This window comes from Schistocerca piceifrons, chromosome 2 (genome assembly GCF_021461385.2).
Source record: "Schistocerca piceifrons isolate TAMUIC-IGC-003096 chromosome 2, iqSchPice1.1, whole genome shotgun sequence".
Taxonomy (NCBI): Eukaryota; Metazoa; Arthropoda; class Insecta; order Orthoptera; family Acrididae; genus Schistocerca; species Schistocerca piceifrons.
The window spans coordinates 358,308,495-358,325,779 of NC_060139.1; the positions used below are offsets into that span (position 1 = coordinate 358,308,495).

The window sequence follows — 17,285 nt, forward strand, 5'->3', positions numbered from 1 at the left end:
TGCATCGCCGCCAACCTGCAACATAGCACTGCCATGTGGGTCATCGCTCCAGCTCCGCAGGTGCACTGCCCAAAGTGAGCTAAACTTTGCCTGAACTGCAGGAAGCATGCTAGTTCAGAAGGCACATACATGAGCAGTAAAGGGTGTCACATCAACAGACCTTCTGCTTATATCCTATGTGTCATTCTTTTCAGCAAGTCCGAGCCCACATCCTAAGACCAACAGCTGTTTGGTAGTCATCTGCCTTATGGGTATAACTGTCCTTGCTCTATAAGCAGCAGACAGTTCTGTCTCCACTGTCCGAATTAGAAGATTGCCAGCACCACGCTGCCACCCAGACTTGATGTCCCCCTTACCACCCAGGACCACCACACATTGCAACCCGCTGCTCTGGTTGTGGACTCTAATGCTGCAACTCCTTGTACTGCTCATGAGATGGGACTTTAATTTTCTGCCTACTGTTGATGTCTAAGAAGACAACTTTTCAGAACATAGTTTCTTGGAGAGATTTGCTTGTGTTGTTTTCCAAGAACTCCAGTTGTCAAAGAAGTCATTCCTATATTTCCAAGAAGGACTTCCCTTAGAATGAAATTTTCACTCTACAGCAGAGTGTGCGCTGATATGAAACTTCCTGGCAGATTAAAACTGTGTGCCGGACAGAGACTCGAACTCGGGAGCTTTGCCTTTTGCAGGCAAGTGCTCTATGGACTGAGCTACCCAAGCATGACTCACGCCCCGTCCTCACAGCTTTAATTCCGCCAGTACCTTGTCTCCTACCTTCTATGGCTAAGCCATGTCTCCGCAATATCCTTTCTTCCAGGAGTGCTAGTTCTGCAGGGTTCGCAGGAGAGCTTCTGTGAAATTTGGAAGGTAGGAGATGAGGTACTGGCGGAATTAAAGCTGTGAGGATGGGGCGTGAGTTGTGCTTGGATAGCTCAGTCAGTAGAGCACTTGCTGCGAAAGGCAAAGGTCCCGAGTTTGAGTCTCGGTCCGGCACACAGTTTTAATCTGCCAGGAAGTTTCAGGACTTCCCTTATTTGTTTTGAACTGCCAGTGGACTGCGGAACTTATATTTTTGTGACCATAACTGACTGTGTCAATAAATTGATTTTTGAGTGTCATCAACTGGCTTACTGTGAAAGTGCTGTAAGCCAAGACACTTCAATTGTAATATCACCTCATAGAAAATGTGCATTAGGCATCACTTATGTAACTGCATAATATACAAGGGTTGGAACTTCAATAGTGGCAACTATTTATTTACAGCTCATATGAAATAGATACATGTTTCACAGTTTTACTGACCTTCAAATTAGTCACCAGCATTGTCTATAACCCATTGCCAGCAATGTGGAAGTCTTAGGATACTCTTAGTAGTGCCAGTTGTGTTGACAGCTCAAGCAGCGCAGTCTATTGCCTGACGAATTTGTAGCAGTTCTGAAGTGAATGCTGTGAAGTGTTTCCTTCAGTTTAGAAATCAAGTTGAACTCACAAGGGCTTAAGCCAGGGGAGTGCAATAGGTGGTATAGCACTTAGCAGCTCCATCACTCAAACAAATCAGTAACAGCTTGCACTGTACATGCTTCAGCACTGTACTGCAAAATGACGGTCAGATCCTGCAGAAAGTGTCATCACTTCTGTCTCTATGCTGTTCATTTTTTGAACACAACCTACGACCAGCTTAGAGACATAAGTGATGACACTTTCTGCAGGATCTGACCGTCATTTTGCAGTACAGTGCTGAAACATGTACAGTGCAAGCTGTTACTGATTTGTTTGAGTGATGGAGCTGCTAAGTGCTATACCACCTATTGCACTCCCCTGGCTTAAGCCCTTGTGAGTTCAACTTGATTTCTAAACTGAAGGAAACACTTCACAGCATTCACTTCAGAACTGCTACAAATTCGTCAGGCAATAGACTGCACCGCTCGAACTGTCAACACAACTGGCACTGCTAAGAGTATCCTACAACTTCCACATTGCTGGCAATGGTTTATACACAATGTAGGTGACTACTTTGAAGATCAGTGAAACTTTGAAACACGTACGAGCTGTATATGAATAGTTGCCACTACTAAGGTTCCAACCCTCATATATTGGGAATTCTCATTCATCTCTTCTGTCATTCCAAATCATTTTGAAGGCTAGTGACAATAGATGGCTGAACTTCCTCTTTTTGTGCAAGCAGCCACTGGACCTGTGAATGACCTTCATACCATGAACAAATAATGAAGGGTAAACAGCACTGACACAGTGATTTTGCTGAACTGAAGAGAGTTGTGGCAACTGGAAAATGCCTTACTGCAACACTAACTTTCAGGAAGTCCAGACAGGCTGAGCCTTGACCCACATGCTTGCCGCACAACCAGCCTGCATGAAGTTTGGCATGCCATGGCCAGAACTGATATAGGGAGTCCAAAAGTGGATAAGTTAACATACGGTTTTTGTCTAGTGAAAGATATAACAAGCAACACTGGTCAAAACGTGGACAATGGAAGTTTGTATAAAGCTAGAAACATAAAAGTCTGCATTCAAATATACAGGTTGTTCAATATTTCTATTCACTCTGAGATCTAATAACAGAATAAATACATTTTCGCCCTCAACAAAAAATTTCAAAAATAGAAATAAAAACACATGTACAAATGTACGTTATGGTATATTAAAACATCTCTAGAAACACACTTCAGCTGGAGAGAATACTGTCATTTACATACGACATTCACCCTTGCACGCGAAATGGTGTATTCTGCATTACTCTTACAAGGATACCGATAAACTCTACATATAGAGGAGTCTGTATATATAAATAAACAAATGGAGATAGTATATAAAGGCAATAAAGAAGTAACCATAAACTTCCTTGAAGAAATAGCAGTTTTCTGCATGTATTAATACATGCTGAGGTTGTAAAATGAAATTTAGATACAATTTGAATTATGGATACAGGTAGTATCAACCTAGCGCAAAATATGCCTTTGCATAAAAGTTGTATTATTTAATTCCAATTTTTAATATTTTAACTGTGTAAATGTACATTATAGTACTTTGTAAGGTGAAAGATAAACAGAAAAAGGTCCATAAACATGGAAGGATATTTCTTTTGATTTTTTTTAATAAAAGAAAAATGTGCGGGCACTTTTTGCCCATGCTTGGTGGTTCTATTAAGGCACTGTGAGAGGACAGGAAGCCAGAAATGATTAATCTTAAGTCTGCTTGTAGTGCAGCACACTATGCCAGGTTTATTACAGTAAATATATATATATATCTAAATGAAACAGTGAACAGTGCAATTCGTATGGTAAGTGAGGAAAGCTTGACGGTAAATGAACATAAGAATTTTTATTTTTCATATTTGAAATATATGCAATATAACTATAAAAAAGAAGAAAAGGTATATCTGATTTGATTTGATTTTTTATTGGTCCAGTTTTATCATATAGCACAAAATGTACAATTGATATTGGACAAGTCAAAGATAAGTTACAATAATACATAGTATTAGCAATTAAAATTAGATACCTACTACAATTAATTTTGTTACTTATTCAGAAATTCTCTGACAGAATAGAAACAGTGCTTTACTAGAAATGCCTTTAGTTTAGCTTTAAATATTGGATGAGTAGTATTTTTTATTTCCTCTGGTATCTTATTGTGTAGTATTACACCAATGTTTATTATGCTCCTCTGATGGGTGGTTGTTCTGTGATATTTTTGACGTGTATTTGATTCCCTTCTGGTACTATAGTTGTGTACACTTTTGTTCTGTATCAGTTTGCCTGTTTTCAGGAGGTAGTTCCTAGTGAACAAGGTAGTTTCATGAATGAATAAACTTGGAACATTTAGAACACCAATCTCAGTAAAATGGGATTTACAGGACTCCACCTTTTTAAGGCCACAAATTATTCTTAAAGCTCTTTTTTGCATTCTAAAAATCTTTACACTGTGAGTTGAGTATCCCCAGAAAATGATCCCATATCGGATTAGTGAGTGGAACTGTGCATACTACGCCTGCAGTACTGTTGTTTTGCTTGTTGTAGCCTTTAAAATTCTTAGGCCATAGCACACAGATGATAGTTTTCTACACAAGTTATTTATATGTGTGTCCCACTTTAAGTCTTGCTGAACCCAAAGACCCAAGAATTTTATGACACTTACATTTTCTAGGGGATCATTTTTTAATTGGGCTTGAACAGACATTTGATTAGTTGGAGGAATTAAATGAAAATCGACACACACAGTTTTTTCAGTATTTATAATGAGTTTGTTTTTTGTGAACCACTCAGAAAGTCTTTTCATAGAACTTTCTGCTGTGGACCGCAAAGTTTCTGGACTGGATCCAGTGAGCAATATGCTGGTGTCATCGGCAAACAGGATAGTTTTTGTGGGACTCATATATTCAACTAAGTTGTCCACATAAATCAAGAAGAGTAGTGGAACTCAGATTGAGTCTTGTAGTACACCATATTTTATTGGTAATTCCCTAGAAAGAAAGGAGTTGTTTCTTGTTTTATTCATTTTGTTGAATTCATACTGAAGTGATACTTTCTGCCTGTGGTTTTTTTAGGTATGAACACAACCAGCTATGTGCTACACCTCTTACTCCTCGTCTTTCAAATTTTTCGAGCAGAATGTTATGGTCTAGGATGTCGAAGGCTTTTGATAGATCTAGAAAAATACCTACAGCTGATTTATGTTGATCAAGGGATTTTAAAATGCAGTCTAAGAATTCGAAAATTGCTGTCTGTGTAGATTGAGACTTTCTAAAACCATGTTGTTCTACTGTAAGAGGTGCATATTTATTTATGAAACTTAAAAGCCTGTCATAGAAGAATTTTTCTAAAATTTTTGAGAAGGAACTTAACTGTGACACGGGTCAGTAGTTTGATATTTTTTTCAGAAGAACCTTTTTTTAGCAGTGGTGAAACTTTTGCTATTTTAAAAATATCTGGGAATACACCAGTTTTTAAAGAGAGGTTGAAAATTTTTGCCAAGGGGTTTGCTATGTGGTGAGCACATGCTTTTAATATGAAATTAGGTACTTCATTAAGAGCACTTGACATTTTATTGCTTAATGATTTAATTTTACTTATAATTTCATTGGGGTTTGTTTCATTCACATACATAGAAGCATTGAAGGTCAGAAACTTGGGACTGATCCTTGACAGTGTACTTGAATGAGATCTTCAGCTAGTGAGGTGAAGTATTCATTGAATTTTTCCACAACTGAATTTGGGTCCATGACTTTTGAGCCTTCTAGTGTTAATGATACATTCTTTTTCTTTGGCACTGAACTACAAGTTTCTTCCTATTGTCATTCCACATAATTTTTGCCTCTTTGACTACTCTACCATAGATTCTTTTGTAGGCTTTTGAATAATCTGCGAATTCTTGGGTTACTCTATATTTCTTACAAGAGTACTGCAGAAATCTGTTTCTCTCACTGGAAATTTTTATGCCTTTAGTTACCCATTGCTTATTATTGTTAGGTTTTACAGTTTTTACTACTTTTTGAAATGCTACATTAAAATAGTGAAGAGAGATGCTCTGAAAACTCATGTTCATGCTATCAACATTGTTCTGAGTGGTGATGCTTTCCCAGTTTTCCTTCGCCAGTAAGAGATTAAAAATTCTAATGTTATCTTCAGAAAAGGTTCTTTTTTCAACTACTTTTCCAGAACTGCTACTACTTGTTGGCATTTCTATACACAGCGGCTGTGCCTCATGATCGCTATAACCCATGCTCAGTACTCTGCTTGTGAATCTGTAAGTTGTTTCTGAGATGAATATTTGGTCAATAATGGAATTTGTGCATTCTGTTAATCTTGTTGGACAGTGTATTGTGGGGATCATATTGAATATATTACAGCAAATGTTAATGAAATGTACTGTGATTAGATACAGTATTGCTGTCTAACCAATCAAATCATGGGGAACATTTCCAGCTATATAAAGCATTATATGTTATGCAGATCAACAGTAAAACTGTCTGAACTGTCTGAAAATAAGCCAGGAAACACATCTGCAGAGACATCTTTCTTGACTCTGTCTATTGGAACATGCAGGTATGTGAACACCAATATGGTAGCTCCATATTGAATTTATAGAGGTAATCTATGCAGGTGGTAATTCTTAATAATGACACTGCCTAAAGTCATCATTCTTGAGTAAGTAATTTTACGGAAGTGAGATGATATATGACTACTTCCTGGAGGTGAAACACTGACCTTCAAGATTGCAGTCATAAAACAATCAAGTTAAAAATTCACTCACTAACATTACTGAGATTTGTTTTCCCTTCTACAAACTTCCAGTAGCTGCACTCATAGCACATTAAAATAACATTTAAGTCTAAACACAACAAAATGACAAAAAATCACAGGCACTAACAAACTGTGTTACATAGATAAACATATTAATTAGCATTGTTGGGAAAACATTGCATATTGACTCAAAAATAGTTTCAACTATTCATTTATTCACAAACTGTAGACTCCATTATGAAGTAACCATATGGACATGCAGTAAGTGAACACGTACATTAACATGGAGATCTCATTCTAGGGGAAACCTGAAATGATCTCGTGGGAACAACCAGTCCAATAATTGATTGTAGTGTGTGTAACCATTGGTACAAAGTTTATCTCTGAAGTTACCCTAAGTCATTCTATGTCTTTTACAAACTTTCATTTGTGTAGTTAAAAATAAAAAGTAGTGGTGTATAAGCTTTAACCACATAATTGGCGTACCCAACAATAAAAAACAAGTCTAATCATGGACTGTTAATTATGCCACCATGACAATGGAAGACATTCACAATCAGTTGCAAGCCATCAATAACAAGAATCAGTTGCAAGCCATCAATAACAAGATTCAAGAAATTTACAATGAAACTCAGCTTTTGGCGCTCACTGTTCCTGCAACACAAAAAGTGGACACAGTGAAGTGCAAAAAACTGAACATTACAACAATGCAAAACATCATGTTTATTGAAGAAATGCCAATAATAATGTTGACTACACACCACCATGCATCCGATTTATCCACTAGGTCAGAAGGTGATGTTAAGCCCGATATGAAAATGTCGACTCTTCTGCTGATTCTGTCCACATTGCAACCCCACTCAGAAACCATGAACTGTCCAGCCACCAGCTTGAGCAGGTCTTCTGCACTGAGTTTGCAGTTGTAGGCCCCACTGTTTTTGCCCATTGAAACACAAATTGGGTTTGTGGTTATGTAAAATATTTTCAGGCACCAACCAGCTGTTGATGATCACAAACATTTAATGCTGGTGATCAGCAATTTAGACCAGCAGACAACAGCACTGGTGTGGGATATACTTTTCCTAACTCCATGTCATCATCAAGCTTACCTTGCTTTAAAAACTGCATTAATTGTGTGCTGCACTAAATTACCAGACCAAAGAGACTCAGACAAGCGCTTAATCAAGAAAAACAAAGTGACAAAAACCCCTGGGGAATTTGGCAGTGCCTGTGAGGTATGATGGACACAATTACGGTTTCAGACAATTTGTTGATACTTATTTGGCAACAGTAGCTACCATCGCATGTGCAAGCAGCATTGGAAGCATGTGAAGATCAACTAATAAACAAGTTGCTAAAAGTGGCCAAAAGAGTATATGTGACATCGGAGTCACCAATAACAATTACCATGATGTCACTTTACCATGATGTCACTGGCAGACAAGCATCAGCCAACTCCGCAATGTGTGTAAGTTAACTGACCTGTATTTTACCTCACTATAACCTTGACTACTGATAATTTTTAAAATAATAAATGTTTGAAAAAAAAAATGCTTATGGAGAAGAGGAGAATGAGGGCTGCGCCAATTTAGAAATAAACATATATAAGCTCATTGCAGATTTTATCTTGCGAGCTAACATCCCAAAGATATTCAGGCTTACATATGGTTCCTCTTCATCGAAATGTCTTGGCCCAAACTTGTCTAGAGGTTGAACTGCACGTCTCACATTACATGCCCTAAATTAAACACTTGTGACCCTTTGGTTAAATTGCCTGGCTGATGGCAAGTTTGTGAAATACATAGTTAACATAACATATAATAACAGCAGTAATAATATAGGGAACTAAATTAATGACCCATAAATGATGTAGGCCACACAGTTGCGATTTGGTTAGAACAATGTTTATTCAAAAAGACAACTAATAGTGAAAGTGGTCGTATTTAGAGTTACCGTTACACTCGAGTGCATATCCGCTTGACACAGTTCGATCATTCTCAATCTCATTACGAAACACAATACTCCATCTCGATATTTACTCGGAAAGTGAGAGTTCACTCCAGGTGCGAGGCTGCTCACTGCTCAGAGACGAAGTCCTGCAATATCACACAATGTGAAATTTTCTAAGTCATTTCACTTCCTAGCTGCCTAAAGACCGACTGTCTGCTTTTGCATCTCAATCTGAACTGTACCCTTTGGTGACTCCAGCCAAACTGTCCGCTTTTGCATCTGCCCCAGCACTGTCCCCTTTGCTGTCTCGACCAGAACTGCCTTCTGCCCATCTCCAACCATGTGGTCCCACGCACAAAACATCTTCGCTCAAATGACTAGCGCAGTTCCCTTTCCCGAAGCCATCCATCTGATTGGCTACAGCTTATTCTACATTACTTTACATTTTAACACATTTAAATAATCAAAGCTTGACCACTTTCACATTCTAAATAAAGTAACAATAATATCCATTACATAACAAACGTCAAATTCTTTTACATAAAACAAATACAATCTCCTTCTTAACTTTGGACGTCACGGCCAGTAGCTTTGCACCAATGTGGTTTCTCATAAATAAATAAATAAAAAAGTAACTATTATGCACAAAACTTTACAACAAATATTCTATTACCTAATGATTCAATAAGGTGTCATGCTGTCATTGTTCAATGTGTTTTGTGTGGAGGAAATGGTGATCTGATGCTTAACTGAAAATACTAATAATTTAAATTTACTATATTTTTTAAACAAATAAAATTACACAATTGTTATTTACAACATTTGTCATTTAAATGATGTGCTTCTACATGAAATGTTGATCATTAAGATCAACCAAAGCATTCAGATTTTTGTTACAAAACTTATTAATTTCACTTTAACAGCAAATCCTAAACTATTATAGATATGATCAATATTCAAGTTTTATTGGGATCTCCATGAAGTTGTATGGGGGATGGCAGACTAAAATTACTGTGGCTTCATTATTTTCACTGCTACAGAATTAAATATTTTTCATAAATGTTTCCCGTTATGGCCAACCTTAGGTCCGCCATATTTAACACTTGGCCACAAAAGCCTTCTGCTGGGTTTCCCTATGATGTACATTCTCATCTGTCTCACTCGCACACTACAGTGCTTAGTCCTCAATAGACAATAGACACCTGTGAGTTTCCCCATCTCATGGTAAATCTGTGCTCATTGTGGCACGTGGTCCTGGATGACTAGGTTTGTTTCACAATTCCTGCAGGCTGACTCTTTCGACCATATATTTAAATGAGAGTGCAATGCTTGGTAATTCACAACCTTGACAAATCTTAAATAATGAATATTTCTTTATAAAAATTATTTTACATGTAAATTAACTATAATATCATTGTTTGTAATTTGGAAGTGATATAATGCATAATCAAATCTGATAAAATAAGGCCTGAGTAAAAGATTAACTATTTTGTGTAGCTTTCTCATATGTGTTCTTCACAAAACTGCATCAAATACAGGAAAAAAATTTATATTATGTCAGGAATGGGACAAGAACAAATAAGATGGTTCAACCATACTTTGTAACAGGTGGACATTGAACTGAATCAAAGAGATGACACCTTACTGTGCTACCAACACACTCCACCAACTGATGAGTATTTCTGAACAGCTCCAGAAATATGCACCACAGCTGAGATACTGGCTAAACAGATTCAGTTACAGCAGCAATGGATAGGCTCTAATAAACTACTATGATCTTGACAAAATACAGTGCTGCAACCCCAATGTTACTGGCAAGTTTGAGGCAACTTAACTAAGGTTTACAATATTGCAGTGCCTCAGATGTTAAGAAGAATGATGAATGTTCCTCTGGACATGCACACATGTCCAAAGGATCAGGCACTGCAGTGATTGCAGCCATTATGAAATACATGAAGTGTATTTGCAGATTTGTAAGGGAATTACGACAATGAAAATCTGTGCCAGACAGGGACTCAAACATGGATTCCCCACTTTACCCACGAGTGGTTGCCTTATCAACTTTGGCTACCTGTGCACGGCTCATGGCTGGACCAAAACTTTCAAATGTCCTCATCCCTGCATCACAACATATACCCATCCACAGAGTATATACTTGCTGTACAGGGAAGGACATTTCAATTGAAAGTTGCTGTCCAGTATCAACATATAAATACAATATTGCTGTGTCTGTGTTGTTAAGAAGAATGATGGAGTGTTCCTTCAGACATGCATGTAGTTTACCATAGGTTGAGGCCAGAATAATTTCAGGAGTGGAGAAAGTGTAAGGATAACACCTATCTGCGCAGTTCAGTAAAGCTGGCAGTGGAGGGGAGGACCAGATGGCCTGGGTTGTGAAGTAGCAATTGACATCAAGCATGTTCATTAAAACCAATTTGATCATCCATACAGTACAAGGAATAAAGATAATTTTATGTTTACTGCCCATAGATTGAAATTACATGCTCAGACTCCACAATATATGGGCATGAAAGCCTACAACATTATTGAGAAAGATATTTACCTACCCTGGGAAAAAAGAAAATATAGATACTGCTACATAGACTAAATATAGTTTTAAAAATTAATATTAGATTCTAGTTCGTAATTTTTGACGTGTCTCTTGTGCCATAATCAGATGATTTGTAAGTGTATGTTATGAGACTAATAAATCACAATTCAGTCAAGTGGACCCTGGAGATAGAAAAAGCTACCCAAGATCTTCAGCTGCTCACCCAGTGTCATCTGTGCCCCTGGCAATAGTTGTAGGCACTAGCCAAACAGCTGTAGGTGTAGCAGCCTTGCGTCAACAGACTGACCAACATTGGCAATAGGTAAATTTTCTTTCAAAAAATTGCAACCACACTGTCAACATAGCCAGCAGCTACCCAACGATGCAGCCACTAGTGTGCACAAGAACCAGCTGGCAAATAAAGTTTAAATTTCCTTACATTCCATGTGCCTTGCAATAAAGGAGGAAGAGTGCCTGTGCAGGAATATTTAATCCAGTGATTGACTATAATGTGTGTTACTGTTGGTGCAAAGTTTATCTCTGAACTTACTATCAGTGTTGAGTTATCCTATCTCATTTACAAACATGTATTTGTTCAGTTAAAACTGGAAAGTAATTCTGGACACTTCAATGCTGTGCACATTATTGTGTAGTGTATAAGATGTACCCACAATCTGAAATATACATGAACTTTTTCAGCAGTTAAACCACAAGATGTAATTTGTTGAGACAATATGGCAGACTCTCAAAGTCAAGACAATAATGTGTACTTAAGTAAAAATAGGCTGTAATGACTTTTCTAATTATCTTATCAGAGTATGAATTCCAACCTGGGCACTGAAAGATTTTTCACTTGAAGCTTGATATGAAAAGTGCTAAGTTGTGCATGTGTAAGGGGAATGTGAATCATAATTATTAATAGGAATCATTCTTATGAACATGAACCATTATGACATACATACTATAGCTATGAATCAGTATCATTAATATGGAAAAAGATATCAACAATAGCATGGATTAAAGAAATAGTAAAAGAACTGGAAAGAAATAACACCAAAGAATTGGAAATAACAGAAAGAAATATTTTTAAGAATAAAATACTAAATTCAGAAGGCTTTCAAGCTAGAAGAAATAATAAATCATGAACAACAAGGACAAAAGAAAGGGAAATACATAATTGTGAGAAGCCTAAGGAGAACTGGAAAAATAGAAAACAACAAAGAAAGAAGAGGAACTGAAGTTATTGTGTGATCCTAGTTGGTCAACATGTATGAAGAAATCTGACACAATGTAAATAATTTAGGAATAAAGGAGACCACTTACAGAAAACACACACACACACACACCTGCGCAGCTACACTATGCTGGTGAACACACAGTGCTAGTATTGCAGTTCAGCAGTTGGACTGGGTTGAAGAGTTGTGTCAGGTATGGTGGGTTGAGGAAAAAAGAGGAAGCAAGTGCTAAGGAGGGTGGGAAGGAGTAGCTAGCAATCAGAGGAGTGTAGCAGTGTGCAGTATAGTAATATGACAGAGAGAGGCAGTGGCTGCCTGGTACTACTACCAGTGAGTTAGTGTGGTATACAACGACGATGTCATGGTGGCATGGTTTGGGAAGGGCTGACACAACAGAGGAAGGGGAGACTGCTGAGTAGAGGGCGTTGGTGCAGTGGCTTAGTGGGGACTGAGGCTAGGAGAATTACAGGAGTGAAAGATGTGTGGCAAGGATAACTCCCATCTGTGTACTTCAGAAAAAGCTGGTGCTAGAGAGAAGGATTCAGATGGCACAGGTTGCGAAGCAGCCATTGAACTCGAACACGCTGTGCTTAGCAGCATGTTCCACCACTAGGTATTCAACTCTGCTCTTACCCCAGTTTGATGGCAGCATTTATTCTGGATAACAGTTGGTTGGCAGTCATGCTGACATAAAATGCTATGTATTTATTGCAGCAGAGATGGTACATGAGGCAGCTGCTTTCACAGGTAGCCCTGGATCTGATGGGTTAGAATAAATCTGTGACAGAACTGCAGTAGGATGCTCTGGGTGGGTGAATCAGGCAGGTCTAGTACCTGTATCTCCTGGAAGGCTCTGATGCCTGTGATGAAGATTTGGGAGTGAGAGTGGTGTAGGGATAGACCTGGATGTTAGGAGGGTTGGAATGGGTAGGATGTCCCTCAATTCTCGACATGATGATAGATATACAAAGTCTTCACAGAGGACACGGTTCAGTTTCTCCAGTGCAGGATGCTACTGGGTCATGAGTGTGTGTGTGGGGGAGGGGGGGCGCTCCTTTGCAGCTGGTTCTTGTGCGTGATGGGAGGACTAGAGGACTAGGTGTGTGTGAAGATATGGCATGGGAAATCTGTCTGCAGGCTAGGTTTGAGAGATGGTGCCTTTCTATGAAGACCTTTTTTAAACCTTTAGCATACTGGGCAAAGAACTTCTCAACACAGCAGATATATGATTTAGAGATGACCAAGTTAAATGGGAGAGACTGCTTTGTTGTGGGAAAGGGGACAGCTGTCAAAATGCAAGTACTGTACATGCTTAGTGGGCTTGGTATGGACAGAGATGTGAATGGAGCCATAAGAGAGGTAGAGGTCAACGTCCAGGAGGGTGGATTGTTGGGCTGAGAAGGACCAGCTTAAGCATATAGGAGAAGAGGTGTTGGGGCTGTGGAGGAATGAGAATAGGGTGCCTTTGCCCTGGGTCCAGAACATGAGGCTATTTTCAATTAACCTTAACCAGATAAGGAGTTTTGGCTTTTGAGAGGCTAGGTGGTTTCCTCGAGATGACAAATAAACAGATTGACTTAGGAAGGTGCCACATGGGTGCTCATGCCCATTCCAGGTATTTGTTTATACAGGGTATCCCACTCACACCTCCCTGATTTCAAGGACCCAGGAGAGTAAAACCACAGTAGATACTACAATGAAAAATGCACCACATCATAGAGCATCTCAAAGAATTTATATTCCCATGTCAGAAGTGCCAAGTATCATCGCCAGAGTGCAGCACGGTCACATGAAATGAAAATGGCGACTCTTCAGCAGTGCGCACAAGCAGTAGTGTGGTGTGCAGAAACAAAATCGCCGATCACTATGCAAAGAAATTATTGTCAGGTGTATGAATGTGATCTACCAGATGTGAAAACAGTTAAGTAATGGTACAGGAAGTTTCTGGCCACAGGAAGTGTTCTGCAACATTCTGGTGGTGTACATTATGGAGTTTCAGAAGAGACAGTGGAGGACATCAGACAAATGTTTCTCAGAAGCCGACGTAAGTCAATTCGTCAAGCATCTAGGCAACTTAATGTGCCTCGGGCATCATTGCATCATGTAGTTCACCAGCATCTTCATACATGTGCTTACAAAGAACAAATTCTGCAAAATCTGATGCCAAACAACAAACCACGCCGATAACAATTTGCTGTGGATATGCTGCAGTGTATTGATACGGATGCCAGCTTCCTGGAAAGATGTTTATTCTCAGATGAGGCAACCTTTCATCTATCAGGAAGGGTTAATAGGCATAATATTCAGATTTGGGGTTTGTAAAATCCGCATGTTGTCATTGAACATGTTCATGATAGCCCTAAACTAAACATCTGGTGCAGGCTAATGCATGACAGGATTGTTGGACTGCCCTTCTTTACAGAGCAAACAGTGACTGGGTCAGTGTATCTGGACATGTTGGAGCAGTTTGTGTACCCTCAGATACAAGAGTTTCAACCCAACGTCATTTTTCAACAAGATGGAGCTCTGCCGCATTGGTCAACGGCTGTTCTCAAGTTCCTGGATAGGAAATTTCCCAATCGTTGAATTGGACATGGATGACCCATTGCCTGGCCATCACATTCACCTTATATTACGTCACTTGATTTCTTCATGTAAGGATTCATGAAGGACCGTGTGTGTGCGACCAAAGTGGATGATACTCCTACATTGCAACATCATATCACTAATGCGACTGCAGCAGAGGAAATGTTACAAAAAACTTGGCAAGAAATTGAATATAGACTCAATATTCTTCATTCTACAAACGGTTCACATGTAGAGGTGTATTGGTGATAAATAAATAAATTCTTTTAGATGCTCTACAATGTGGTGCATTTTTCATTGTCGTATCTTCTGTGTTTTTTTCCTGAGTCTTTGAAATCAGGGAGATTTCAGTGGAACACCCTCGAGCACTTGGCAAGATGGTGGCAAATAGTAATGGTAAAGTTCTTAGCTTACGTAAAAACTCATGTTTTGATGAGGAAAAGCGTAAAAAAGGTGAAAAAGTACTGAAAATCAGAATGTAATAACTCGTATCATTTTCGATGTGCAAAATTGGACTCATCTGTGAAAGAAAATAATGAATTTATAACATGCTGGAACTGTAGTCAGTGCTGCGTTAAGAACTCAGATAACTATCATAAAGCAAAAATTTGTGACTATAGGTGTGAATTATCTAGACTAGTCGAAGATATGGTAAGTGAAATCCAGAATTCTCGATGAAATAGTGGAACAAGAACAACTTCAGTCCGTGCAAACTAGAAATAATCCTTGAAGCAAAAAAAAAAAAAAAAAAAAAAACGATCCAAGGGAATCGAATCTGTGAAAGTATATGCAAGAAATCGTCCCTAGAGAAAAACTGAAGAAACGACGAGAATCAGAAACACAAGAAGGGCCGGATTCTATTATACGGAGACAGTCATGGGCATGAAATAGCGCAAAACATCACAAATATGCAAGACAACTTTGCAGCTGTAGGCCACATCCAGACTGGAGCCCCTCTTTCTGCTGTAGTTGGAGCAAGAAATCAAGCAAATTATGCAATTAGATATCTGAAAATGGCACTGGGTAAATTAAATGGCACTAAACCAATTGTTGTCAACATTCCACAGAGGCATGATCTTATGAAACAGTCTATGTGAACCGGGAAGTTCATAAAACGAATGATAGGATTAATCAAACAATGGAAAATCCAGGATGAAATGTAACAATACGAGAGAAGGAAAGTTGCTACTCACCATACAGTGGAGATGCTGAGCCACGATAGGCACAATAAAAAGATTCACACAATCAAAGCTTTCGGCCATTAAGGCCTTTGTCAATAGTAGACACACACACACACACACACACACACACACACACACACACACACACACACACACACTCTCTCTCTCTCTGCAAGTGCAACTTGCACACACATCACACTACACTGCGAGCAGCAGCACCAGTGCATGATGGGAGTGGCGACTGGGTGGGGGTAAGGAGGAGGCTAGAGCGGGGAAGGGGAGGGATAGTATGGTGGGAGTGGCGGACAGTGAAGTGTCCATATGCCATATGGATCCTTCCCACCAACACCAGCTTTTCTGAATTGTGCAGGTGGGAATTTTCCCTGCAATACATCCTACGTTCCCGAAACCCTTCTGGCCCCAACCCATTCCAGCACTACACAGTCATCATTTCACCGCCACACCCAGTCTTTTGGTTTCTTTTATTTTATTTTTATTCTTATTTCTCTCCTTTCCGCTACTTACCCCCTCCCCCTCCTCACCTTCTCTCCTGCCCTCCGTCTAAACTGCAACACTTCACTGCCCGCCACTCCCACCATACTATCCCTCCCCCTCCCCACCCCAGCCTCCCTCCTTACCCCCACCCAGTCGCCACTCCCATCATGCACTAATGCTGCTGCTCGCAGTGTAGTTTCAGCTCTCTGAGACTGCAGATGTGTGTGCAAGTTGTGCCTGCGTGAGTGTATGTGTGTGCATGTGTGTATGTGTGTCTACAGCTGACAAAGACCTTAATGGCCAAAAGCTTTGATTGTGTGAATCTTTTTATTGTGCCTATTGCAGCTCAGCATCTCCACTATATGGTGAGTAGTAACTTTCCTTCTCTCATATTGTTACAAATGATGGGATTAAAGCTCTATGTTGTAAATTTCAGAATGTGTGTCTAGTAAATGTCAGCAGTCTAGAAAGGGATCTGCACACATCTCATGGTCTGCACATGAACAAAAGAGGCAAAAAGATTATTAGTAGTAAAATTATTGAGGAAGTCAGGCGACATTGTCCACAAAGTGACGAAAAGAAGTGCAGTGCCATGGGGTGGTACAACCCACCTCAACAAAATCTGCCGTAACCCTAGCCACTGCTGGCAAGCCAGGGAAACTTGTAAAGCCTGCTGGCCTCATTGTTAGTCCAAAATCAGCCTCTAGGGTCCAGCAGGTAAAACTGAGCCTTAAAAACATACACCAGAACCTTGGTAGTCTTAGAAATAAGATGTAATTTCATGGGTTGACAAACCTGATATATTAGTTGTAACTGAACATTGGTACAATGAAGCTCTGATTATCATTAGTGAACCACTGTGTATGAAATTTTGCACAGCCTTCAGTAGAAAAGACAAGACTGGGGGAGGTGTAGCAATTTTCACTGTAAATGAAAGTAATTTTAATGTTATTGATGTGAGTGCCTTTTGCTTCGAAGGAGTCTCAGAATTTGCTGCAATAAACCTAAAATGGGGTAGAGATAA

At 39.2% G+C, this 17,285-nt stretch overlaps 1 protein-coding gene across 1 annotated transcript in view; it reads right to left on the minus strand.

Annotated features, from left to right (window-relative positions):
- The window catches only part of LOC124777136 (klaroid protein-like), a 468,625-nt gene that overhangs the window by 43,289 nt on the left and 408,051 nt on the right, over nt 1–17,285 (minus strand). The gene's annotated exons all lie outside the window — the stretch shown is intronic.